Here is a 26837-nt window from a genome sequence, read left to right as displayed (position 1 = left end):
TTCTCCAGGCAAGAACTCTGGAGTGGGTTGCCATGCCCTCCTCCACGGGATCTTCCCCACCCAAGGATCGAACCTGCATCTCTTGTGTCTCTGGCATTGGCAGGCACATTCTTTACCACTAGCACCACCTGGGAAGCCCAGTTAAACCCAGGGATCGATCAGTTCAGTTCAGTCGCTCAGTCGTGTCTGAGTCTTTGCCACCCCATGAATCGCAGCACACCAGGCCTCCCTGTCCATCACCAACTCCTGGAGTTCACTCAGACTCACATCCATTGAGTCCGTGATGCCATCCAGCCATCTCATCCTCAGTCGTCCCCTTCTCCTCCTGCCCACAATCCCTCCCAGCATCAGAGTCTTTTCCAATGAGTCAACTCTTCACATCAGGTGGCCAAAGTACTGGAGATTCAGCTTTAGCATCATTCCTTCCAAAGAAATTCCAGGGCTGATCTCCTTCAGAATGGACTGGTTGGATCTCCTTGCAGTCCAAGGGACTCTCAAGAGTCTTCTCCAACACCACAGTTCAAAAGCATCAATTCTTCAGCGCTCAGCCTTCTTCACAGTCCAACTCTCACATCCATACATGACCACAGGAAAAACCATAGTCTTGACTAGACGGACCTTAGTCGGCAAAGTAATGTCTCTGCTTTTTAATATGCTATCTAGGTTGGTCATAACTTTTCTTCCAAGGAGTAAGCGTCTTTTAATTTCATGGTTGCAGTCACCATCTGCAGTGATTCTGGAGCCCCAAAAAATAAAGTCTGACACTATTTCCACTGTTTCCCCATCTATTTGCCATGAAGTGATGGGACCAGATGCCATGATCTTCGTTTTCTGAATGTTGAGCTTTAGGCCAACTTTTTCACTCTCCACTTTCACTTTCATCAAGAGGCTTTTTAGCTCCTCTTCACTTTGTGCCATAAGGGTGGTGTCATCTGCATATCTGAGGTTATTGATATTTCTCCCAGCAATCCAGGGATAGTTTGTAATAAAAGTGGATAATTCAACAGATGTGATGACCAGGTGATCATTTAGGATAAAACAAAGCTGGATATCTGGTTCATGACTTACACTTAAGTAATGACCACAGTGTTAAAAGGGAAGTGGTAACTCGGAGATAATATTTTTATTAAATTCTTAATACAGAAAGAGATCTCCTAAATAAGAAATCCAGAAAGACCTCCATGAAAGATGTTCAAAAGTTCTGAATAGGTAATCACAAAAGGAAATTCAAATGTTCAAATAGCAGAAACTAAATGAATTCAATATAGCATTTCTCACTTAGAAACTTGGGAGATATTTTGAAAGCTAAGATGCTTATTCGGTGTTCAAGTAAACATGAAATGGACAATGTATAGAGCTGGGGAACAAAAATTAACAGAACGCATTATGGATAGAATTTGATGCTATCAACCTCATAGGAAAATATCCTGAGAAATAATCTCAGATGAAGACAAATAAATTAAGAATGAAGACATCAGAGAATTGATAGTTAAAATGGTAAATATAGTTACAATGATAGTTACAGTGGTAAATACTGGTGAAAAATCTGAAGTGCCAAGAACAAAGGCATGGCGATCTAAATTATGGCAGGTTATGTAGCCATAAAAATTGCAGAGTTTTTAATGGTGTGGGAAAATATGATGGACAGACAAAGGCTATGGGACCTTTCAGATGTATGGTATTGATAAGGAAAAAGAGAAAGAGGATGGTGGGAAAAAAAATAGAGAATCTGGGATAGAGTGACTAAAATGTTCAATGTCTCTACCGAATGGCTGAGCTGACCAGAAAGACTACCAGGACACCACTTGTTCAATCACCCCACAGGTGAATGTACGGTCAGCACAGTATCTGTGTATCTGTGTACGTTTTAAGCATCCATTTCCTTTTTCATTCTCTCCTTCCTGTATGCACGGGTCAAGTTGTGTGTAACACACATAGGGATAGAGGCAGACACCTTCTCTCCTCCCACTCCTAGGAGCACACAGGTAGCAGGATATGACCCCAGCTTCGCCATCTTGGCAGGTGTAGGAAGGCAGGAGCATCACTCCCCCCTGGGCACTGGAATCCAGTTCTTCTTTTTTGGGGATTGAACTTCACCAGAGTCCCCAGAGCAGTGAGCCAGAGTGGAGCCACAGACTTACTATGTTTGGGCAGAAGCCTCGAGGGAGGGATTCTTTCTTCTTCTCGAATGTAGCAGTCCTTGTCTACAAGGACTGCCTTGTCCTTTGGGCTTAAAGAGGGAAGCTAACTCTGCAGCCAGACAATGTGTGTGTACCTGAGGCAATTTGTTCCACTGTGGCTGCTGGCTTGGCACGTTTATCTGTGGCTCATACCAAACTCAGTGTACTCATACCAAACAACGTACACTGAGGATGTGGCCTCCCCACAGTTCAGGGAGGCTGAGATGAATCTTCAGAGCCACAGCGCAGCTCCAGATGCCAAGACCTCTCCAACATGGGCACTTTGTCCCTCTGCAGGGCTGTGCTAGAGCTGAAGTCCCCCAGGCTCATACTACACCCATGGTGGAGACATGTGTTCCTGGTTCTTGAACTTGAGTTTTGATTCAAGACAAGTCAGTGATATTTGGGGGAAATATTTTTTTAAAGAAGAATCACAAATCACGTGTGCCCCTGCCCAAAGGTACATATTATCTCACCCAGATAAGCAGACACAAGAGAGTCACTCACGTGAATCTCCCCTGCCTTTTAATTCTGGAAAGCCCCACGCACTTTGCCGTTTTGCAACTCCTATTAACTATTATGGTACAGGCACTGAACAGTGAGAGTCCAAAGAAGTCAAGAAACTAAAACGTGATCTCTGCTCTTAAGCATCCAAAGTCAACCTGGAAAAACAAATACATAAGCAAATACCCAGAACTTTGTGAGTACAGTGGAAGATGTGAGGGAGGAGCTGTGGGAATTTGGAAGGTGATGCTCAACCCTGCCCCCAGGGAGGCAAGGAAATAAGCACTAGAGGCAGTCTTCTGAACTGTCAATAAGAGTTTTCAAAGGAGCCAGCCTCCTCTCCCCTGAAAGGGCTCAGCACGTGCAAACTATAGCAGTGAGGAGCACAGAATTCAGCATCCACAGGACTCTGGCCACCTGGGTGCTTGTACATCGATTTCTGGCATCTTTTGACACTACCATTAAACTCCAATTTAGTGCCGCCTGCAGCTTTTAACCAAGGATTCCTGAAGGCCAGGGAACCTGAAGGCCCGGAAATCAGGTATACAATCAGGTATGTTTTCCTAGTTCACAACTTTTATCAGATTCTTGGGGGCATCCCTTCTCCAGTGGTTCTTAGAGTCATGGAAGTATGGTTAATTCTTGCTTGACTGTGTATTGTTTTGCAGAAACCCTTGAAAAAGAGAGAGCCATAGTATTTTACATGAGTAAATTCTAATAAATCTGCAAAATGATTCAATGAAGAGAATTCAATAAATGAGAAACCTTGGTCCAGAGAGAGGCCTTTCCCATATAACAGAGCTACTAAATGTTAGTAGCTTATCAGCACATTACTCTGCTATGAAACAGAGGACTATCTGTAGAATTGGAGTAGTATGTACATCTTAAACAAGAAATCCAAAGCACAAGCGATAAAAGAAAGATAGATGAGTTTAACTACGTTAAACTTCAAAATCTTTTTTTGACAAAAGATACCATAAGCCAGAGTAAAACAAGTTGCAGTCTAAAAAAAAAAAAGTCTTTGCAATGCATATTACTGACAAAGAAATAGTATCTAGACTACAAAGACCTCCTAAAAATTAATAAGAAAAATGCACTGAAGCCAATGGGGAAATTGGCAAGTCACAGAAGGGGAGATGGGAAAAACAGATGGAAAATATCTTTAACTTCCTGAGCAATATGGGAAATGCAAATGAAAACAAGATAGAGTTTCTTCACATTCAGATTGGCAAAATTTGTACTTTGATGGTAACTTGCTGGAAAATTTCAAAGAAATGGCAGTTTTATGCCATGCAGGGAGGGGAGAGGAGAGGTATTGGAACAGCCCATTTGGAGGGAGAGAGGGACTCCACCAGCTGCATATTCTGAGGGAGCCATTGGGACTTTGCCTGCTTCAGTCACCATCTCCATGCACACAATTTCTGCACACACTACCTTCCAAAATCTGTCTTTCTCATTTTGTGTCTGTAGACATCGTCCAGTCCATGGGAACCCCATGGAAACTCCCACGGTGAACATAATGAGCCATTAAACATGGCTTTGAATAGGAATGTTTAACGACGGGAGAAAACATGCACTGTCTATTGTCAAAAGAAGAGAGTTCAAAGTACTATGTACAGTTAAATCCAAACTTTAAGTAAAGAAATACATCAGCGAAGAGGAAATATGGATGTGCTAACCCAAACACTAAAAATTCAGTTTGCTTCTAACTTATTTTATATGCACTCTTTTCCTAGTTACATGTCATTTCAAAAATTTAAAACTTCAAGATGAACAATATAACTTTTGTGATTAAAAATGGTTTTTAAATACATGTTTCAAATAAATAAGCTACTGTTACATATAGTTATACAAATACATAAAATAATACATATACATTAAATAAATATACATATAAATGAATTATAAATATGTATATTTTAAATATTGGGTTGGACAAAAAGTTCCTTTGGTTTTAAAGTAAAAATAAAGGACACGTTCTTCATTTTTACCAAGAACTTTATTGAACAACATATTCACTCTTTTGTTCCACTATCTTCTGCCATTTTTCAGGCAACTTCTTAATTCCATCTTCCCAAAACTTTTTTATCATTTTGAGAAAAGAATCATCCTAAGTGTCTTTTACAGTCTTCCAGGGAATTCCCTTTTCTCCATTAAGAAAATTTTGTAAAGACTGAAATAAATGGAAATCTGAAGGTGCAATGTCTGGTGAACACAGCAGATGAAACAGAACATCCCAGTCGAGTGGTAATAGTTTTTGCCTGGTCATCAAAGAAACATGTGGTCTTGGGTTATCCTGATGGAAGATTATGCATTTTCTGTTTACTAATTCTGGATGCTTTTCATCAAGTGCTGCTTTCAGTTGGTCTAATTGGGAGCAGTACCTGTTGGAATTAATCCTTTGCTCTTCCAGAAGGATCTCATAAGAGAGGACGGTCTTCCAATCCCACCATACACAAACCTCGCCTTCTTTAGATGGAGACCAGATTTTGGTGTGGTTAACAGTGGTTCATTGTATTTGCCCCACAAGCTCCTCCATTCCACATTACTGTCTAGTGTCCTCTTTTCATCGCCTATCACAATTTATTTTAAAAATGAAATATTTTCATTATATTTCAGTAGAGAATCACATGCAGAAATATGGTCGAGATGGTTTTTGTCACTTACCTTATGTGGAACCCAAACATCAAAAAGATGAACATAACCAAGCTGGTGAAAATGATTTTCAATACTTGATTTGGATATTTTTAGTATGTCAGCTATCTCACACATGATATAAGGTTGATTGTTCTCAATAGATGTCTCAATTTGATCCCTATCACCTTCAACTGGTCTACCTAACCGTGGAACATCAGGCAGCAAGAAATTTCTAGCATAAGACCTCGCAAACCACTTTTGACATGTTCAGTCAGCCACAGCACCTTCTCTACACTGTGCACATACCTTTTTATTTTTGCATTTCAATTGCATTTTTACCTTTCTTGAAATAATAAAGCATAATATGCCAAAAATGTTGCTTTTTTCTTCCATCTTCAATATTACAAATGGCTACCCCAAAACTCACCCATTTTGATAAGCTTTTTTTAATGCATGCTGATATGACAGCTGTCACAATACAATCTAACAAAATTTTTTCAAATGATGTAGAAGACAACTAAGCACTACTAGACTCATCTTACAGAAAAAAGAAGAAAGAAAATGAATGAACCTTTTGGCCAGCCCAAGACGTATATATACTCTTTCCCCTACTCCAGGGTCTGTGCTAAATGCTTCGCCTGCATGAGCTCAAGTTCCACTCCCTGGGTGGGAAGACCAAGGCTGGGCAATAGTAGACAATTTCCCAGAATTAGGAGCACGGCCCCCTGACTCCCACACCTCGCCCTTCACCACCACCTTGACTGCCCAACTGAAACTCCCAAACCTGAGTCTGCTGATGATGCAGAAACAGAATTGTGTCTCCTGGCTGCCCATGTTGTACCTCTGGATACGGTGTCATCATGTATGTTCCAAGGATGAAGCCTCAGGTGTGGTATGGACACAAACATGACTCATCTCTCATCGGGGAAGAGTCATCAGTTCCTCCTGGTTTCACTGAGAGAACATCTCAAGGAAAGTACTCTCCCTAGACTATTAGCAGAAGAGGCCACACTGAGACTGTGGGGGTTAACTGCACATTTACTGTGTCTGCCGCGGCTGCTGCTAAGTCACTTCAGTCGTGTACGACTCTGTGCGACCCCATAGATGGCAGCCCACCAGGGTCCCCTGTCCCTGGGGTTCTCCAGGCAAGAACACTGGAGTGGGTTGCCATTTCCTTCTCCAATGCAGGAAAGTGAAAATTCAAAGTGAAGTGGCTCAGTCATGTCTGACTCTTAACTATCCATGGACTGCAGCCCACCAGGCTCCTCCGTCCATGGGATTTTCCAGGCAAGAGTATTGGAGTGGTATATTCATCGCCTCCCAAGACTCAAATGGTCTGAGCTCCAGTGCTGGCTGAGCCTCTGTTTCATTCTCCTGTGGCTGCTGTAGGACATTGACTGGGCAGCTTAAAACAATAGGACTTTGTTCTCTCACAGTTCCAGATGCCAGATGTCTGAAATCCAGGTGTGAAAGGGCATGGTTCCTTCTCAGGGCTCCAAGGTAGACGCTTTCCTTGCTGCTACTCCAGCTTCTGTGGCCCCAGCTGCGTCATACCCATCCCTGCCTCCATCTGCACATGGCCTTCTCTTTCTCTGTGTGTCTCCACCTTCTCTTCTGTCTATTATAAGGACAGGTGTCCATGGATTCAGGACCCACCTGGATAGTCCAGGATGATCTCATTTTGTGATCTTTAATGACATCTGCAAAACATTTCCCAGATCAAGTCATTCATTGGTTCCTGGTAGATATATCTTTTGGTGAGAATTCCATTGACTCACTGCAGCCTCTTACTAATACTTAGTGACAACAAGCAAGTTACTTAGCCCCCTTCAGCACTGATTCTTTACCTGGAAAATGAGGATAATACTTCCTGGGTTATTCTGAGAATTTGTTCAGATCATATCTATATGGTGCTTAACACAGAGCCTGGCACACAGTAAGTCTGAAATAAATGTTACTAGAATCGTCATTACCATCATGCTCCTCACCATGAATTCAGCAATGTTGGCATCTCCTGATCAGTAGAGACAAGCTCTGGAGTTCAGAGAGGGTGGATAATTTGCCTAAAGCCTGTTTTAAACAATTTGGAGTTAACCACTGATTTCTCTGAGTCTGCTCCTGTCCAAGGTCCTTTCCTGGGCCAACCTGCCATCATACCCACTTCCCCAGCCAGCTGCTCTAGTTCACCACCTCATGAGGCAGTGAGGAGGTGCCCCAGTTTATAAAGAAGGCGTGGCATCTTTGAGTGGATAAATCCCCAAGCCAGCCCAGGGCCTCCTCAGCCTTACATTCAGGGCTCCTTCCAGCCAAAGGTGGAGTTGCAGAGCTTTGTGGATTGGCCTACCCACAGCAAGTGACACGTCCAAGCTGCCCAGGAGAACTGATGCAGACAGCACCCGGCCTCCTTCACCCCTAGAGGCTGCCCCAGAGCTCAGAGGTCATCTGCCCCTTGCTCTTCACTTTACCTGTGTCCTGTTTGTTCACTGGGAGATCACGGGTCTGGGGACAGCCTAGAGTGAGCTCTCACAGTCCATCCTCAACAGGGACCTCCCTGTCCCAAACAGTCCCTGATGCTCATGGCCTCAGTCTGCTGGACTGTGAGAACGTGGAGCTTCTGGGCCCCTCCTGCAAACCTTGGCTGGTCCAGGCAATAGCTCAGGCCTATGGACCGGGGACACCACTCAGTCACACTCATTACCTCACCAGTGCCTCCCACAAACAGGCCCACACATCCTATCTTCACAAACTCTTAGGCCCAGTCGTTTTATACACACAGGATCCCACCTCGAAACATCCCGCACAGTCCATGGGATTGCAAAGAGGTGGATATGACTGAGCAGTCATACACTCTGCCTGCTCACCGGCCAGCCTCACGAGCGACAATCATGAGGACATTTGGAGATCTGGGACCACAGAGCACACTTTACCCCTCCTCTAGCTCCCTTTCCTCCCCTCTATTTGAGATGAAACACAGAAAAATGAAAGATAATAGAACTTCTGACAATGGTCAGAGTGGCCCTTAGTTTACTCTGATGGCAGTAAAAGGGGGACAACGGAGATGAAAGTGAAATGATTGCGTGTGGACTGGGGGGCCTGTGCTGGGCCTCTATTTGCTTCCAGCTCAGCCTCCAGCTCCCGTTGCCCCTTTCCCTCACCTCGGTCAGGACAGTGACCATCCCCCAGAGATCATGCGCTGCAGAGCCTCAGAGGCAGAGATGAGAAGCTATGCCTCCACATGAGCAGGCCCCTGGGAAGGCAGGACAGGCACAGCACGTCTAGGCATTGGCAGCACCTGCATGACCAGTGATGAAGAATCATAACACAGCACAGTCCGCAGGGTCACAAAGAGTTGGCGTGACAGAATGATGGAACAACACTTGTTGGTTACTCACTATGTTAGCAATGTGCTAACAGTCTCATGTATGATATTTGAAATAACCTCATGAGGTGGTTACTCTTCCTTTCATCCACATTTGTAGACCAGAAAATATAAGTTCATAGAAATCATGTATCAAAATGCCCCATCTATCATTGGTAGAACTGGTGTTAGAATCTAAGGGTGCCCAGCATGCTGACCAGTGCTCTGAGTCATTGCTGCTGTTGGATCAGAATCACAAGGTCCAGGGGACACCCCATCCCCCACTTACTAGATGCAAGTTTCCAATGATCTCTCTCTTTCAGCCTGGTTTCCGCTCAGTAAGGCTGGAATTCAATACAGAACAGTTTTCAGAGTCATATACAATTTTTGTAAATACTGCCACAGTGATAAAATTTGCATTGTTATTAAAGATGATAAATCACCAGTCCCAACAGCCTTAGGAGAGTTTTCTGTAGAAACAGACTTCACGACAGGAATGGACATTTTCTCCAAAGAGCCTCATACTGGAGAGTCCCAAAGAGTGTGAAGAGTTCCCTTTGTAAGCAGACTTCCTTTCTCCGATGCTTGAAGGATATAGGCAGTTTGGGTCTGAGGCCTCTCTGACCCCAGAAGCATCTCCCTGTTCCTCTGCATTATACTGTCTGGTGTGGAGGGCAAAGGGCCACTGGAGATAACTGGGAGTGTGAGAGCTGGGGTGTGTGGTTATGACACGCTCTGAACTTTCTCCTCTATGCTGGTCACTAAGGCACTTCAACCACAGCAAGCTCATCAACCAGGGGCAATTCTGCCCTCTCCCTCCAGGGAGGGACATTTGGCGATGTCTGCAGATACTTCTCATTGTCACAACTGGGGGTGTTGCTGGCACTGGCGTGTAGCCTGGAGATGCTGCTCCCAGACATGCAACAAAGCATCTAAGGGCTTTCTCATAGCTCAGCTGGTAAAGAATCCACCTGCAAAACAGGAAGACACCAGTTTAATTCCTGGGTCAGGACGATCCACTGGAGAAGGGAACGGCTACCTACTCCAGTATTCTTGGGCTTCCCTGGTGGCTCATATGGTAAAGAATCCGCCTACAATGTGGGAGACCTGGGTTCGATCCCCAGGTTGGGAAGATCCCTTGGGGAAGGGAACGGCTACCCCTCCAGTATTCTGGCCTGGAGAATCCCATGGACTGTATAATCTGTGGGGTCGCAAAGAGTTGGACACAACTGAGCGTCTTTCACTTTCTCTTTCACTGTTGCTTCGCTGATGGGACATGGACAGGATTTGAATGCCCATGGCTTATGGGTAGCAAAAACTACAAGGGAGCCCTGATCTCCCTGAGGCACTGGCTTGTTGCTGGCCCTGGAGCCCCGACCCAATTTTCAGATTCAAGATGTCCAAATGATGAGCTTCAAAACGCCCCATCCCACCCCATTTCCTGGGACATATCACATGACCTAGAAAAATCCAACCCGGTGTGAGAAATCAGACATTTTCAGGAGCCAAAAAAAAGGCCTGGTTTTCACTGTTACTGCTTTAGTGTTTATAGAGAACTTGGGAGGAAAATATTATCAGTCACAAAACATCACAAGAAACACTCAGTGTTAATGCACTGCACCAGGCTGATGCTGGTTGAATAAAATGCTCAAGAAGTGGAACATTTCACGGGAGGTATAGGCAGGTCCTAAGTCATTTTTCTTCATCATCTGGTCATGTTTCCCTGGGGCAGGAAGGGAGGGGGACACCTCTCTTTGAAGCTATTCATCTTCTTTCACCTAGAAGATCATGTTTTGTAGCTGTGAAGCCTAAACATACCATTTCATAATTTCAGCAAGAAGCTTTCTGGAAATAGTAGTCATGGTATTGATTAATCTGTACATTCAAATAGAACAGAGCCTCCAATATGGAATACTGTTATCCAGGCAGTCACTGCAGATGGATTCATATACCAGCCAGACATGTCTTGGGTGATAATGAAGTCCCAACCTGTTGTTTTCCCCATATCTCTGTCTTCTGGCTTGAAAGGTTGGCACATAAAGGCATGCAGAATTCTATCACTATTAAAATTCATCAAACCCAAACTCAGACCCTCACCTCTGGCATGCAGTATGCTTGGCACTGGGGGTTGGCAGGAAGACAGTGGAAGATGAGGAAGAATTAGGTAGTTGCTAGGCTTCCTGCCCTCGATATCCTGTGAGACCTCGAAGGAGGAAGAAGGCAGCAAGCATGGAAGGTTATGCAAGAACACAAAAAGAAATGCCACACAGACTCAGTGCACATGCATTTGCAAAAGATCTGGTTTCTCTACAGTTGATCTTTGTTTTCTATAGACACTCTGCATCCATCACACACCACTCCCATCCTTTGTAACTGTAGCTCCATTTCTTGTGGGGACTTGCCCCTCTCCTGATGGACTTGTCTTTGTAAAGCAAAGTTCCCATCAGTCTCCAGCTGACAGGGAGACATGCGACTCAAGTTAGACCAGAAAAACTGCCTCCTGGACACTGGAAATGGCACAGTGAGTCTAAGGAACAGCTCACAGGTGTCCTTTCGGTGACTATTCACTGAGCACCCACTCTGTGTCGGACACTGTGCTGGGTGCTGAGGGTGCACGGGGAAGGAGACCAACAGACCCCAGGACTCAGGAACCCGAGACTGCCACACGGTGGCAGGGGTGGGGGAGGCGACATAGAAACAAGCAAAATGGCATGCCATTTGCCGCCAGGTGGTGATAAGTATAGTGAAAGAGGAGGAGGAGAAAGGGGAGAGGGAGGGGGAGAAAAAGGGGAGGAGGAGAAAGTAAGAAGGGAACAGGAGTTGACAGATCCCTTCAGGGACAGCCTCCTGCAGGGGCGGGGCATGTTCCACTCTCCATTCCTCTGTTCACTCTCTGTTGAGGCTTATGGGTGGTTCCAATCCCCTAGGTCAGGGGCAGCAAGTATTGTCAGTACAGGGACAGATGGTAAATATTTTCAGCTCTGGGTGGCCTGTAGCCTCTGTCAGAATGCTGCCCTTATGAACACAGCTGTGGGCAAAGCATTGGTGAATGGGTATGGCTCTGTTCCAGTAATAGTTGATTTATAAAACAAATGGCACATAGGATCTGGCCTGCAGACCAGAGTCTGCCGACCTCAGCTCTTGATCTCAGGATCTGTGCTTATTCCTACCTTTTCAGAGTCAGTCCTCTAATTGCAGCTTCTATTAACACAGGGCAGTCCCTGATTTCTTCAAATAAACCAACCTAACATGACACATGAGCTTTCCCTTGCTTACAAACAAGTGAACCTCATGGATCTAGAAGGTGCTTCTCAGATGAGAAAGGGCAGGTGTTACATCTGTGTTATTAACGAATAGCAAAAGGCACAAAGGGCACGTGGTGTCATCAAGTCCTATCACCACACTTTATAGGTTGTTACACTGGGGATCAGAGAGGGAGAGATGCCTGCCAAAGAATACTTACCAAACCCCAAACAAGGGCCAAATTCAAGCCTATTGTTTCCCTAGGTCAGTACCCTTATCATGGGTCCTTTTCAAGGGGAAATAACAGAAAGCCCAATTTTAATAAAAGGGGGTTAATTTTACCTACACTACAAGAAGGTTGAGAAGGTAGTTGCTGACATCATTTCAGGGGTCTAATGGTGTCGGGGCTGTGGTCTCCACAATTTCCCCTGGCCTTCCTTCATGAGTACAAAATGGCTGCCACAGCTCCAGACATCACACAGATGTTCAAGGCAAGAGGGAGAAGGAAAGGGTAGTATCTAAATAAATCTGTTCTCTCCCCAAAGCCAAAGATTTCCAGCAACCACTCAGAGCATGTGTGCTTTTATATGGCCACTCTTAAATGTCTAGGACACTGAGAAAGTGGATATTTCAATTTTCAATTGCTGAAGTGAAGACAGAAAAGGGAGAAGGGGGTTAGGAATTGATGTTAGATTTGTCGACTCATAGCATTAGCCTCAATTTCCTTTCTACAAATCAGTTCAACAAATACAAAATTATGGACTGCTCCCTGCAAGGGTGGTGCTGATTCAGAAACACCAGAAGGGGTTCCAAAAATCTAGTCCATTGAATAGTTCACTTAGGGAACTTTGTGAAATACATATTCCCAGATTTCACTCAAAAGCTATTGTTCAGTCACCAAGGCATGTCTGACTCTTCACGATCCTGTGGACTGCAGCACGCCAGGCTTCCCTGTCCCTCACCATCTCACTCAAAAGTGAGAGGATCAAAATTCTAGAAATAGGACCCAAGAATCTGAATGTAGATGAAATCTTTTATCATAAATTTACAGCTGTCCCTCTGATCCCAGTCTCCAGCCTTCTATTTCCTCTCTAGGGACCCTTTTGTGACAGTTACATGGGGATCCTTCCAGAAATCATCTGGGCATGATCAGCATATGTCTTTATATCTCTCTGATATTTTCATAACCAGAAGCCACCGATACATTGCATAACACTGATTTGTCACCTAACTTTGAGGTCTAGACACACCTTAAAAGAGTGTCAAGGACAGCTGTCTGGATGCCCACCAGGCACTGTGTGACACACTGACATGGGTCCACCCACCCTCTCAATAACCCCAGAAGGCAGGGTTTTGATCCAACACCCTTGTTGACTTCACTGGTAGCTCATACAGTAAAGAATCCGCCTGTAATGCAGGAGACCCGGGTTCTATCCCTGGGTCAGGAAGACCACCTGCAGAAGGAAATGGCTACTCATTTCAGTGTTCTTGCCTGGGAAATCCTATGGACTGAGGAGCCTGGGCTACGTTCCATGGGGTCGCAAAAAGTCAGATGCAACTAAACACGTTCACTTTTCTTTCCTTGAACAGACGTGGACACTGAGTCTTGCAAAAGTACAGGAGAACCCATCATGGAGTCCACGTTTGGGTCAGTGCTTGGAAACCAGGTGTGAACTGAAGCAAAGCTAATTTCGAAATCCACCTGAAAGTTAATTTCTTTTCCTTACCAAATTCCTACTATCTTTTCCTTTTAATTTCTTTCCCCTTACTCTATCATGAAAGTTGAGTCAGGTAAAGGGCTTCATTTATATACTTAAATAAGAACTCCATTTAATCGTGCTACCCTGTGCTGATTTTAAAGGCAGATATGAAGGATGTAGATTTCCAAAACTCAACACTCATTTTGAATATTGATTATATGCCAGGCACCGGAATACACAATTTCTAAAACCTTCTCTGCTCTCAGGGACTCACAGTGAACTATAGGGAGAGGTGGCGGACATACACACGGATGGTTATAATACAGTGCAGGACTGGGAAATGGGGGTGAGGCAAGAGGTAGCCACTGCAGCAGCAGGAGTGGGGACAAGACACCTGGTAGGGCCAAGGACGGCCTCACAGGAAGGATTCTGCAGAGCTGAAGGGTGATTAAGAGCTTGCAAGGTGATCTGAAAGGGATAATGACATCCCATGAAATGAGAAACACATGTGCAGAACTCAGACTCCCACAAACATGGAGCACATTCAAGTGACCACAAGGAGCCAGAGATCTAGGTAGACTCACCCCTGCTTGCCATGTCCAGGCCCCTGGCAGGCACTACTAATCAATCACATTCTGAATCTCAGGGAACTCTGACTCAGGATGGAACTCCTCCAGATGGGGCTCCAAGCAGCCTCCACCACGAGAGCTGGAACCAGACAAGGAAGGAAGTCGGGGCCACACTGTGGAGTTAGTGCAGGGGGAAGTCACTGCTCAAGCTTCCATCAGAGCTTTAGAGACTATCTGGAGCCAATGGAGAGGGGGGAGGTAGGGGAGATGGAGGACGAGGAGGACAAGCAGAGAGGACTCATGTGAGCCAGGCCATCCTGATGAGAGCTGGCAGGAACAGGACACTGCAGAGAAGGGAGCTGAGGCCAGGACACACTTCCCAGGTAGAAAGGGGAGGAGAGAGTGACTGAAAAGGGGGAGGAGTCAGACAAGAAGGCCCTCGACTGGGACACTGAACTGGGAAGGAGCAGGTTAGAACCCATGTCTTCCAGCCTCCATCCCAGCCTTAGAGGCAGAGCAAGGCCAAAGCTGGGAGTGTGGCCTCTAGCTTCCAGCAGACCCACCAATCCCCAGCCGCTCGACCTCGAGCAGAACCAGTGGTGCAGGTGAACACAGGCTCTGGGGTGGGGTGGGGCATGTGTTCCAACCTTGGTCTGGCTGTGAGGCCTCATCGAGGCTGTCCAACTCCCCAGGCTCTGATTGCAGACAGGGCTGTTGGAGTGGGGGGTAAATAAGAAACTCTGTGAAGCACCAAGGGTGTGTCCCAAGATTCATGGGCCACAAACAAGGAGGGATGTCTCCATCATATTCCTACTGGTTCACGCCTCTGGCTTTATCACCAGGGTGCCTCCAATACGCTGCTACCTGGGTTCACCCCTACCCCATTCCTTCCTTCTTTGCTGGACTCTTGCCTCCAGAATCGGGGGTTTGCTTCTGCCTAAGATTCAACACTCACAGAGTCCTTTGCTTGGAACTTTGGCTCCCAGGACACCACTTTGCTCTAGACCTTCTACTATTCAAGGGCATGACCTCAAGCCCTCCATTCCCTGACATGGGTCCGGGGTCCTCCGATGGGGCCAGCTCCCTCTACCCAGACCCAGGTCACTGCAGTTCACATTCTAGCACACTACTCCAAGATCAAGTCTTTAAGTTTCCACCTTTGCTATTACCCTGCATTAAAAACACGTCTGGAACATAGACCCATCCCAGACATGTGTGCAGGGGCCTCTTCTTAGCCACCATCAACTCTGCAAACACCAGCTCACCCCACCTTCACATCTGTCAGATTTTCTTTCGTTTAAGACATACAGGAATATCAACCACATTTTCATGGTACCCAGCATGGTACCCTTGCTTTCTCATGTATTAAGGCTCTGGTAAAAACAAAAAAGCCTCTTTTTCAGTGGAATGAGAAATTTACACAAATAAACATGGTAACTTTTAACACAGCCTCTTGGCTGACATACATAGAGCCCTGTTTCTGGTTCTCATGGACAAGAGAAGCCTCAGAGACAGGAAAAACCCAGGATCGCCCATTTAGAGACATCCAGGAAAACAGCAGCCTGCTTGGGAGTGCATTCTCTGGTTGAGTTTATTACTCCTAAATTATTCAGAGCCTTGACTGGGATTCATCAAGGTCGCCGCATCCCTGAACCTTTTGTGCCGAGAGGACCCAGCGGTGCATTTCATTGCTGAAAGGACGCATGAAATAATTCTCTAACAGCGAAGCAGCCTCTGCTGATCCCCAGCGTCGTCTTGGGCTTCCCCAGTGGCTAGATGGTAAAGAATCCACCTTCAGTGCAGGATACTCCGGAGTTTAGATCCCTGGGTCAGGAAGATCCCCTGGGAAGAGAACAGCAACTCACTCCAGTATTCTTGCCTAGAGAATTCCACGGACTGAGGAGTCTGTGGGCTACAGTCTATGAGGTCACAAAGAGTCAGACACCACTGAGTGATTAACACTTTCACTTCCAGCCCTTTCTGCTCTCACTCATCCTCAGCAGAATGAGTGAGGCTCATCAGAGTTGAATCCTGAACCGATAGCAATGTCTGGCGGCTGTTTCGAGCTGAACAAGGGCTATCCAAGGCACAAATGGGCCACTGTGCATTATACTGATCATCTTTTCTCTGTTTGTGGCTGACATTTACATTCCCTCTTTTGTTCTGAGCTGTGCCCACGAAGCCTGATTGTCCAAAGCGCCCACCCACTTTACTCCCTGATTGCCGCCTGGGTGGAGAGGCACTCTGATTTATGATCAACCAGGGTCTATCTCCAGGACCTGGAGGAGACACACCCAGAAGCCCCGAAGTATGTTCTCTTCCTCACGAGACCCTGCATCGCTTCCCAATACACCAGATTTTCTGGGATTTAGTGTCAGGGTGCCTGGGACTACAGAGGTAAATGCCACCTGGAACACTTCATTCTGCAAGATTATCGTATAGCTCTCCATTTGTTCCCTTGGGATCAAGAGGATTTTTTTCTTCTTCTTTTTTTCTTTCTTTCAAGAGGAAGAGAATTTTAAAAAGTATTAAGCCGAAACCTAAATTATTTCTTCTCTCCTGACACACTAAGTGGATGCAGATCATTGGAAATTCTCAAAGACTTATTTTCAAAGGGTGAAACTCTAAAGATTTCAAAAAAGATGGTCAAATATAATCTTTTCTTTTTTCCTTCTGAAGAACAGTGGATCACAAAGTTATCTGAGTTTTACAGCCAGGAAAGTAAGGAAATGGAGGTCTGGCTGTCTGGGCACAAACATTAAGAACCCTGCAGTCCTCCTGTGTGCGCAGCTTAATTTCTTTTTGTTTTGTAATTACGGTGCTTTCCCAGGGGCAAGGGGGATGCAGAGCGAGGCAAGGGCGCCATCTGTAGGAGAAATTTCACAGCCCAGGTCCGTACAACACCAGACACTCAGGGTTCAGAGGCTCCTGGGGCCAACACCCTTCACCATACCCCTGGAAAAGCCAAGACAGGACCCCCTCATCGAAAGAATAATCAGTGGCAATGATGTTCCAGGGAGACTTAGCGAGATCTATCAGATTTTTAATTGCCCATTCCCTTTGATCTAGCAATTACTCCAATTCTAGGGTTTATCCTATATAAATATCAGCTCATATGCAGAGATAAAAGTCCAATATTCACTGCAGTATTCATTTCATAGTGAAATATAAAAGCAATCTAAACACTTATTAATAGGGGCTGGTTAAATAATTAGGGGCCTCCCTAATTAATAGGGACTGATTAAATAACTGGGCACAGACCTGACAAAGAACAAGGGAACTACACAAGAGTGGTTTTCCACTCTTGAAAATGTCAAGCGGTGAAAAGCAATTTTGCCAACATTCTGCAGAATGTGGCCTTTTTGCAAAGACACATGTTCACAGAAAGTGTAACACTTAAAACTGAACTGTCAGCATATACATATGAAGGATCTGGAAGAACATCTTCCTAACAGTGACGATCATGGGAGGAGTGGACAGGGAGGGGATTCTACTCTCCACTTTTCTGTATTAACTGAATTTCATTGCAAACACAACTAGGTACTAACAGCAAACTCGGTACTAAGTACTAATGTTGGTTTTATCGTACATGTTGATGGAGGGCATACTCAAGTCAAAGGCAAACTTCCTGAGTCCTTGCATATCTGGAGACTCTTCAACTCAGCCTCAGCCCTGAATACTGGTGTGGCTGAGAGTGAGTGGGATTCCGGCTGCAAACACGCCTCCCTGGGGCCTGGGGAGATGCGACTCTGTCATCTCCTGGCATCTGATGTCAGCAATGAGAAGTTGAATTCCCATCCGAATTTTGTTTCGTAGAAGAAACACCACTCTTCTTTCCAGAAGCTCTCAGGATTGGGCATACCCTTGGTTTTCTAAAGTGTCAGCGGGTGGGCCTTGTTCCTCTAGTTCCCTACGCAGTGGGTCCTTTCACTATGATGACATGTCTTTCTGTAGCTCTGGGATGTTTCCACGATTTCTTTTGTTGTTGTTGTTGTTTTTTACATTTCTTTCTCGCTAATCCCCTTTTTCTCTTTTTCCAGGATCTTTAACTAGATGTCAAACTTAGGTTCATCCTCCACATCGCTTCACTTTTCTCATTATCATGCCTGTCTTTGCAAAGAACCTCTTGACCTTGACTGGTAGGCACGGCTGTTCTGCTCCTCAGCCCAGGGACAGCGTTTCCTATTTCAGGAGCAGCGCTCTGCCTGGGGAGGTCGCACTGCAGACTCCAGGTCTCTCTGAACCTCTCCAAGTGCCCTGAGATTCCTTCTTTCCCCTCTGCTGTTACTCATTTCTTGACCTTTTGGCCCTCTGGCTTGCTGCATCTGGAGTAAAGCATGCCTGGGGCTGCCTCTCCTCGCATGTTTGTTAATACATGGGTATTTGTGTACCTTTCTGGGACGCCTCCTTCCCCCAGTATCTGAGCTCCTGTGGTGTGTATGGGGTGGCAGGAGGGCCTGCTGGAACAGGCGGCACATCTTGCTTCCTGGGTGCAGGGCAGCACATCCCTCCCAAGACCTCTAATTCCTAAGAGCCCTTACCAGTTCCCCTGGCCTCAGGAAATGCCAACCTACCTAACACAGCAGGAAGAGGGGAAGAGGCTCCTCACCAATTAATTAATAAGACCCCCAATTAGTCCCCATCAACCTTCCCTCCCCACACCCCTGCATCTCAGATCTTTAACTCAGAACTCAGGATCTTCTGCTTATTTTTACCTTCTCAGTTCCTTCCTCTGTGTTGGCTCTAGTTTTTGCTTCCTGTAAGCCTGATTCTCGGAGAAGGCAATGGCAGCCCACTCCAGTGCTCTTGCCTGGAAAACCCCATGGACAGAGGAGCCTGGTGGGCTGCAGTCCATGGGGTCGCTAAGAGTCGGACACAACTGAGCGACTTCACTTTTTTTTTTGCGACTTCACTTTGACTTTTCACTTTCACGCATTGGAGAAGGAAATGGCAACCCATTCCAGTGTTCTTGCCTGGAGAATCCCAGGGACAGAGGAGCCTCTTGGGCTGCTGTCTATGGGGTTGTACAGTGTAGGACACAACTGAAGTGACTTAGCAGCAGCAGCAAGGCTGATTCTATTTGCTTTCTATATTTCAAGATGTTCTGACCCTCTGTTGTCACTTAATTCTGTTTGTATTTCTTTTATTATCTTTTTGGCCTTTCTGTAAGGTATGGGATGAGAATTGACGTGTAAGGAAAATAAGGATGCCAAGGTAAGGAAGATGAGAAAACACACAGTCTTCATCACTAACTGCAAAGTGTGGTGTCCCTGGTCAGCTTCCCAAGAGGGGTTAAAGGGCATGTATGACTTGTTCCATGGAACCGCTCTGCTTAACTTTGCTTCTTAGCATTATTGAATTTCAGGAAATAAGTTACTCTCAGTAAATACAAATGATAAATATCAAGTCATAAAACCTTTTTTTATATAAAATTTGGCAATAACTGCACCTGTCAAAAGAAACATACTCCAAGTGAACCAGTTAATCTTTTCCTGTTTTCTTCTTTCTCATTTCATCAGCAATAAATGATAAGAAAAAATATCTGGATCTTAAGTTTATGAAACCTTGCTGAACAAAGTAGTTCTGTTTTTCCTCTGTGATTTTTTTTTTTAATTCTCTGCCCTCACCTACTTACTTGCATGCTTTCTGTCTTACACATTAGAATTTAAGTTCCTTGAGCACAAAGACTTGCATTTTGCTCTTGGCTATCAATCGGCCCTTAGTCTAAAATCCTACTGGCCATTAACAGTGAACAATCTTTATTTAATGGAACAAAAAAGGGAGTCTCCCTCATACCTGATAAGCAAATTCCATTTCCAGATGATTCACTGGGAGTGAAAGTACAGCAAAAGCATTCCTCAAAAGTTCAACATAAAATCACCATATGATCTGGCAGTTTTACTGCTACATAAACACCTCAAAGAACTGAAAGCCAGGCTGATAGACACTTGTACGCAGATATTCATGGCTGACTTGTTCACAACAGCCAAAGGCAGGGATAACCCAAATATCCATCAGCAAATTCACAGATAAACAAAACGTGGTACACATATACACTGGAATATCACTAAGCCCTGAAAAAAGATGGGATTCTGACACATGCTACAACAGGGATGGACTTTGAAGACATGCTCAGTGGAATAAATGACTTAAACTGTGACCCTCAAAAAGGACAAACGTTGTTTGGTTCCTCTTATATGAGGTTCCTGGAGTAATCAAGATAACAGAGATGGAAAGTAGAATGGTCATTGCCAAGGGTTAAGCTGAGTGGAGGGAACAGAAGCTACTGTTTAAGAGGCCCAGGATTCCTGCTTGGGATAGTGAAAAAGTCTAGAAATAGTGGTTATAATTGTACACTATTGTGAACACACTTAATGCAATATGTGCACATGAGTGCTAAGTTGCTTCAGTCGTGTCTAACTCTCTGTGGCCATATGGACTGTAGCCTGCCAGGCTCTTCTGTCTTTGGGATTCTCCAAGCAAGAACACTAGACTGGGTTGCCATGCCCTTCTCTTTCAATCTTCCTGACCCAGGGACTGAACCCACATCTCCTGTGGCTCCTGCATTCCAGGCTGAGCCACCATGGAAGCAAACTTAATGTAGTATACATTTATAAATATGTGTGTGTGTGTGTGTGTGTGTGTATTTTTTTTTCTATTTGTCTTAATTTTATGAAATTAGATGAATTTATCCTGAGATTCATATTAGATGAATCAGCACTGGTAGGAGTCTTTTACCATCTGTTTAACTTAAAATCTTAACAAAATTTCTGATTTAACATTCTTTGTTGGTTTTATAAAAATGAGTTCTGATAATTATGTACATAAGCCAATAATGTTTGATTTATTATGCAAGCAAGAGAAAATACGTCAGATGCTAAATTATTATTTTTTTCAATGTCATTTGTGAATATTACTCAAAGTTTTTACCCATATATTACTTCTGTTCCCTCAAAGATGAAAAACAAAATCACTTCTACCAATGTTTGTCAAAATTGGGAGCACTTTAACAAATAGCTCTCAACTATAGCACCTTCTAACATGTCATTAAATATTCTCCTTTGAATATAATTTAAAACTTTTCAGTTACATCAGAAATTTTCTAATATATTTCCATAAATTACAATAAATAATGTCCTTTTAAATTTCTGAGGGGTTTTCAACTAATGTGTGATATGAGTAATTCAAGTTCATCTCACTGGGGGTCTCCAGTTCTTCCCACCAGCCACACTCATTAGGGACAGAAGCCAGTGCCACCAGAGGTATTTCAAAGGATTCCAAAGCTGTGTGTTTTTGTGGTCATCGTGGGTGGAAAGGAGGTGGGAGAGGAAGGTTTGAAAGCCTGATTTAATGCTGCTGTGGGTCCAGGTCACCTTTGAAAAACCTCCTCGGAGCAATTACAAAACCATTTGCAGCAACAGGCACACAATAAATACTATTTGACTGAAGACCCCAGGGTTCCCCAAAAGCCTGTTACCATCACTGATGGTAGACAAGAGATTTTAGGTGCTACAAGGACAAACACTTGTTTAATTATCATACAGATTAAAAAAAATAATGATGGCAAGGTTTTCCATCATGGTTGAATGACATAGTCTACTGTTGGTAATAACAGAAAAAAAATTTTTTTAAATAAATATACTTAAGATGGTTCTAGCTACAGAAATAAATAAATAAATAATAGGTATTTATTTATACTTATTAGGTATAGGATTTGGAAAAACTCCACAGGTGGCCCACAAGTTTCTGGATGGGGCAACCCTAAACTAAGTTCACGTTAAGGTTCCTTGTTTTCCATTAGAAGCTGGAGACTGGGAGGAAGGAGAAGGGGGTGCTGTCGGGCTGGTGCTGAGACCTCTGTGGGGCACCAGGAGTCTGGTTCTGGTATGTGGAAAGCAGTAGAGGCTGGAGTCAGTGGTGGTGCCGAGGGGTGCGGGCAGAAACGGCAAACAGGAAGGAGCAAGTCCCTTCCTCCTCCAGCTCTGCAGCCCCACGCTGGTCAGGGCTCAAAGGAAGCAGGGGGCAGAGGGGAAAAGGAGCTTACAGAGCCCCACTGCAGGACAAAGCCAAGTGCAGACAGCAGGCTGGGAGCCCAGACAGTAGCTTAATGCCGATGGGATAGGGAGGCCAGTACTCACAGGGCGCTCTGAATGAAATGGCCTCAGATTGCCTCCTCACCCTCTCCCTTCCCACCTGCTTCTCTCCCGACACCCACGCCAGCTGATGTTCCTCAGCCCTTCATGGACCTCCCTCTGTCATCCCAGCTCTTCCTCGAATTCCTTCAGCACCTGCAGCTGGGTACCACGAGTTCATCACTGCTCCATGTCTGCTGTACCCAGTCTCTCTTTCCAACACAGCTCCAGGCTTCCCACCTTGGACCAGCCTTCTACGTGCTCCAAGTTGCTCGAGCCACCAAGCAAAGCTGTAGACCTCCAGTGAACCATCCTGAATGAACCTCTGAAGTTGATACAGTTCAAAGCTAGAGCTCATAAACCTTGCGGGAAAAGAGGGTAATGTCAAGCTACTATGAGAATTATCTGACAAGGCAGCTGTCCTGGGAGATTCTCTCTGAATCTGGGGTGAACATCTGAGCCGCACCTCTGCCCAGCTATTGGCCTTGGCTAGGTCACTGGTCCTGGCTGTGCTTCACTTCCCAGTCTGTGAAATGGGCTAACAGTGGGGTCTGGCTGCTATCAGGTGTCATGAGGATGAGGAGAGGTCATCAGGGGAACACTTAGCACCGCACTGGCTGAGCACATGCTCGGGAAGTGTTCAACACAGGAAAAGCAATGGGGCATCAAACACGAAAGTCTCCCCACAACCCCAGGGAAATCAGGAGAAGGACATCAGACAAATTCCAACCCAGGGCATTCTGCAAAAGCTCTCTTCAACTGCCAAGATAATCAAAAGCAAGGAAAGCTTGGAAGACTGTCACAGCCCAGACTAACCAAAGGAAACATGAAGATTAAAAGTCTTGAGTCCTGGGGATTCCTTGATAGTCCGGTGGTTAGGACTCTGTGCTTTCACTGCTGAGGTCCTGGGTTTGATCCCTGGTTAGAAAATTAAAATCTCACAAGCCACACAGCAAAACCAATAATAATAATAATAAATTTAAAGGGAAAAAAAAACAAAAACAAAAAATGAGTCCTGGATAGGGCTCTGGAACAGGAAAGGACAACTCTTTCCGACCCCATGAACAGTAGCCTGCAAGGCTTCTCTGTCCAAAGGATTTTCCAGGAAATAATACTGGAACGGATTGCCATTTCCTCCTCCAGGGCATCTTCCCAACTCAGGTATCCAAGCTTCCTTTTTTGTGCCTCCTGCGTTGGCCAGCAGATTCTTTACCATTAGCACCCCTTGAGTGTCTGAGCACACAGTGAAGTCTGAATAAAGTATCACTTCAGTTCAGTTCACTTGCTCAGTCATGTCCAACTCTTTGTGACCCCATGGACTGCAGCATGCCAGGCCTCCCTGTCCATCACCAACTCCCGAAGTTTACTCAAACTCATGTCCATTGAGTCGGTGATGCCATCCAACCATCTCATCCCTGTCGCCCCCTTCTTCTCCTGCCTTCAATCTTTCCCAGCATCAGGGTCTTTTCAAATAAGTCAGCTCTTTGTATCAGGTGGCCAAAGTATTGGAGTTTTAGCTTCAGCATCAGTCCTTCCAATGAACGTTTAGGACTGATTTCCTTTAGGACTGACTGGTTGGATCTCCTTGCAGTCCAAGGGACTCGCAAGAGTCTTCTCCAACACCATAGTTCAAAAGCATCAGTTCTTCAGTCAGCTTTCTTTATAGTCCAACTCTTACATCCATACATGACTACTGGAAAAACCATAGCCTTGACTAGACAGACCTTTGTTGACAAAGTAATGTCTCTGCTTTTTAATGTGGTGTCTAGGTTGTCTAAAGTATGGACTTCAATAAGTGATAACTATCCATATTGACTCATTAGCAAATATATCATACTGATGTAGCTTATTACCAACAGGAGAAACTGGGTTTGGGGTGTATGAGAGCTCTTCATAGCACCTTAGTGGTTTTCCTGTAAATAGATACTATTCTAAAATTTAAAGTTTATCAAGAAAGAAAAGAAACCAAACCTTTCTCTCCCAATGACCCACAGCTGGCATAAAACAAAGCTCTAGTTCAGACCCACTTATCAGTTATCAGGGAGCCCATTCCATCCAGGCTGGGCCACACCTGCTATTATTAAGACAATTACAGGGCTGGAGGAGGAAAAGCTGGGACTGCAGTCATTCCATCTGGGATTCAGGTCTGCAAAGGCATGTAAGTGGAAGATCATGATGGAGAAAGGACCTGGGAGGAAAGCTCAACCTGCTGTTTGGGTTTGGGGGACACAGAGCCTACTTGTCTACAGAGCCCTTGAGATCAACCCCTTGTGAGTCCAGAGTAAGTCAGGTCCCTGCAGCAGCCAGGCCCTGGCTTTAGAGAGGCTCGAGGGCAGGCAGGCTTGTCACGATGGCAGTTACCTGCCTGGATCAACTGTAAGCCTTGGCAGGAGGCTTCCATACAGGGTCCCATCCCCTCATCCCCTCCTCCTCAGGATTCCACAGGCACTCCAGGGAGCCCTGTCTATGTGGGGCCCCCTCTCCCCAGCAGAGTCACAGGCTCTCAGGGGCTGAAAGCTGCATCAGCCTGGGATTCCAATGTTGGGGTGTGGCAGATCTCGTAGGGACTTCACCTAATTTCACCCAGACTTTGTGGCAGTTTGTCTCTCAGAGGAGCTCTGGTGTCAGAGTCTGCTTGTCAAGCCAGTGGGGTAGAAGGCAGTCAGCATCCGTGCCTCTTTCCGGCAGTCTGCCCCCTTGCCATATAGAACACAGCTGTTTTCCCAAGTCATTTTGTTTTTTACTTACAAAGATTTATTGAGCACCAACCTCAGGGACATTCTAGTTGGATAGGCAGTCGGAAGAACTTTATGTTGGTCCTCGCTTCTCCTGAAGCCTAAGCACCATTCATCTTGCATTCTCAGCCTGAACATAGAGGGTGGCCCTGTCACCTCCAAGCACACACTCCGCTTCTTCTGGATCACCTCCTCATCTTGTCTGAGGATCCTACCTCCTCCACTATCAGACCGTGTCTTTGGAGGGAGCTAACCCACACTCCAGTTCCAGGAACAGGTCCCACGTTCCACATCCAGTCATGGTAATTAGCTCAGAGATGGACACAATCCAGTCCAGTAAAATGGTGCTCTAGGGGGTTGCCAGATTTGTGCTCTTTTCCTGGTGAGTGTGCTGAGTTGGTAGGATGTGAGCCTGGAGCTGCTGGCAGCCAGCTCTGCCGTGACTTGGAGAGAACCCACTGTAGGAGGCCTCTTAGAAATGAAACCAACATCACCCATGAGAGAAAGAAAAGCCTAATGGCCCCCAGGTCAACTGGGCCTTCAGCCCATTAATTCCTCTTTTCTTTGCCTAATCCTGTTTGAGCTGGATTTTGTTTGTTTTACCTAAAAAGTCCTGCCAAATGTACTTACTTTGATGGTATTGTCAAAACTGAAGCAATATTGGTGCAATAGCCAAAGCATGTCATTGTATGTCATAATAACATACATGGTATGATGGTGTGTCTGGAGAGGGCAGTGGCCCCCCACTCCAGTGCTCTTGCCTGGAAAATCCCATGGACGGAGCAGCCTGGTGGGCTGCAGTCCATGGGTCGCTAAGAGTCGGACACAACTGAGTGACTTCCCTTTCACTTTTCACTTTCATGCATTGAAGAAGGAAATGGCACCCCACTCCAGTGTTCTTGCCTGGAGAATCCCAGGGCCAGGGAGCCTGGTGGGCTGCTGTCTATGGGGTCGCACAGAGTCAGGCACGACTGAAGCAACTTAGCAGCAGCAGCAGCAGCAGCAGCAGCAGCATGATGGTATGTCACGTTGTACCATCCTGCTTGAAACCAAATGGATTCACTAACCTGTCAGTCTTTTAAGGAAGCATGATGCATTAGGGAAATACTTCCTTTCAGTAAAGGGGTGAGAGCTCTCAGCTGAAAGTGTTCTGCCCTGGGCATCAGTACCCCAGCTCTTTTCCCATGATGGGGGTGCCTATGTGTGTGTGCTCAGTTACTCAACTGTGTCTGACTCTTTGTGACCCCATGGACTGTAGCCCACCAGGCTCCTCCATCCATGGGATTCGCTGGGGAAGATCCTCCAGGGGATCTTCCCGACCCAAGGATCGAACCTGCATCTCCTACATTGCAGGCATTTTCTTTACTACTGAGGGCCCAAGTGCTAATTGAAAATCTAGGAAAGGAGCATCTCCAAAACACATATTCCTTGAAACAAAAGGTATGTGGTCAATAAGTTTGAAGAACACTGAGCTTCATTGGTTGACTAAGTTTCCCCTGTGTGGGCCTCCTAAGAGACTTTAATATATGGATGCATGCAACTCTCCAAGAGGGTGAAATGTCTCTCTTATATGAGCACAGAACAATTCTTTTTTAATAAAATATACACAGGGACTTTTTTCTTCTTAGAAGACTTTCTTGAAGTCCTATGTCTTACCACTCTAAGCTAGGTGCAAGCCTCACCCACCCCCACAAGAACTGTTGGAATCTCAGTGGGGAGGGGAGTATAGCAGACATGGGTTACCCGAACTCATTCTCTTTGGGGGCTTTTCTCTGAGAA

The sequence above is a fragment of the Oryx dammah genome, unplaced genomic scaffold, assembly GCF_014754425.2.
Source record: "Oryx dammah isolate SB20612 unplaced genomic scaffold, SCBI_Odam_1.1 HiC_scaffold_10, whole genome shotgun sequence".
Taxonomy (NCBI): Eukaryota; Metazoa; Chordata; class Mammalia; order Artiodactyla; family Bovidae; genus Oryx; species Oryx dammah.
This window is presented reverse-complemented; position numbering follows the sequence as displayed.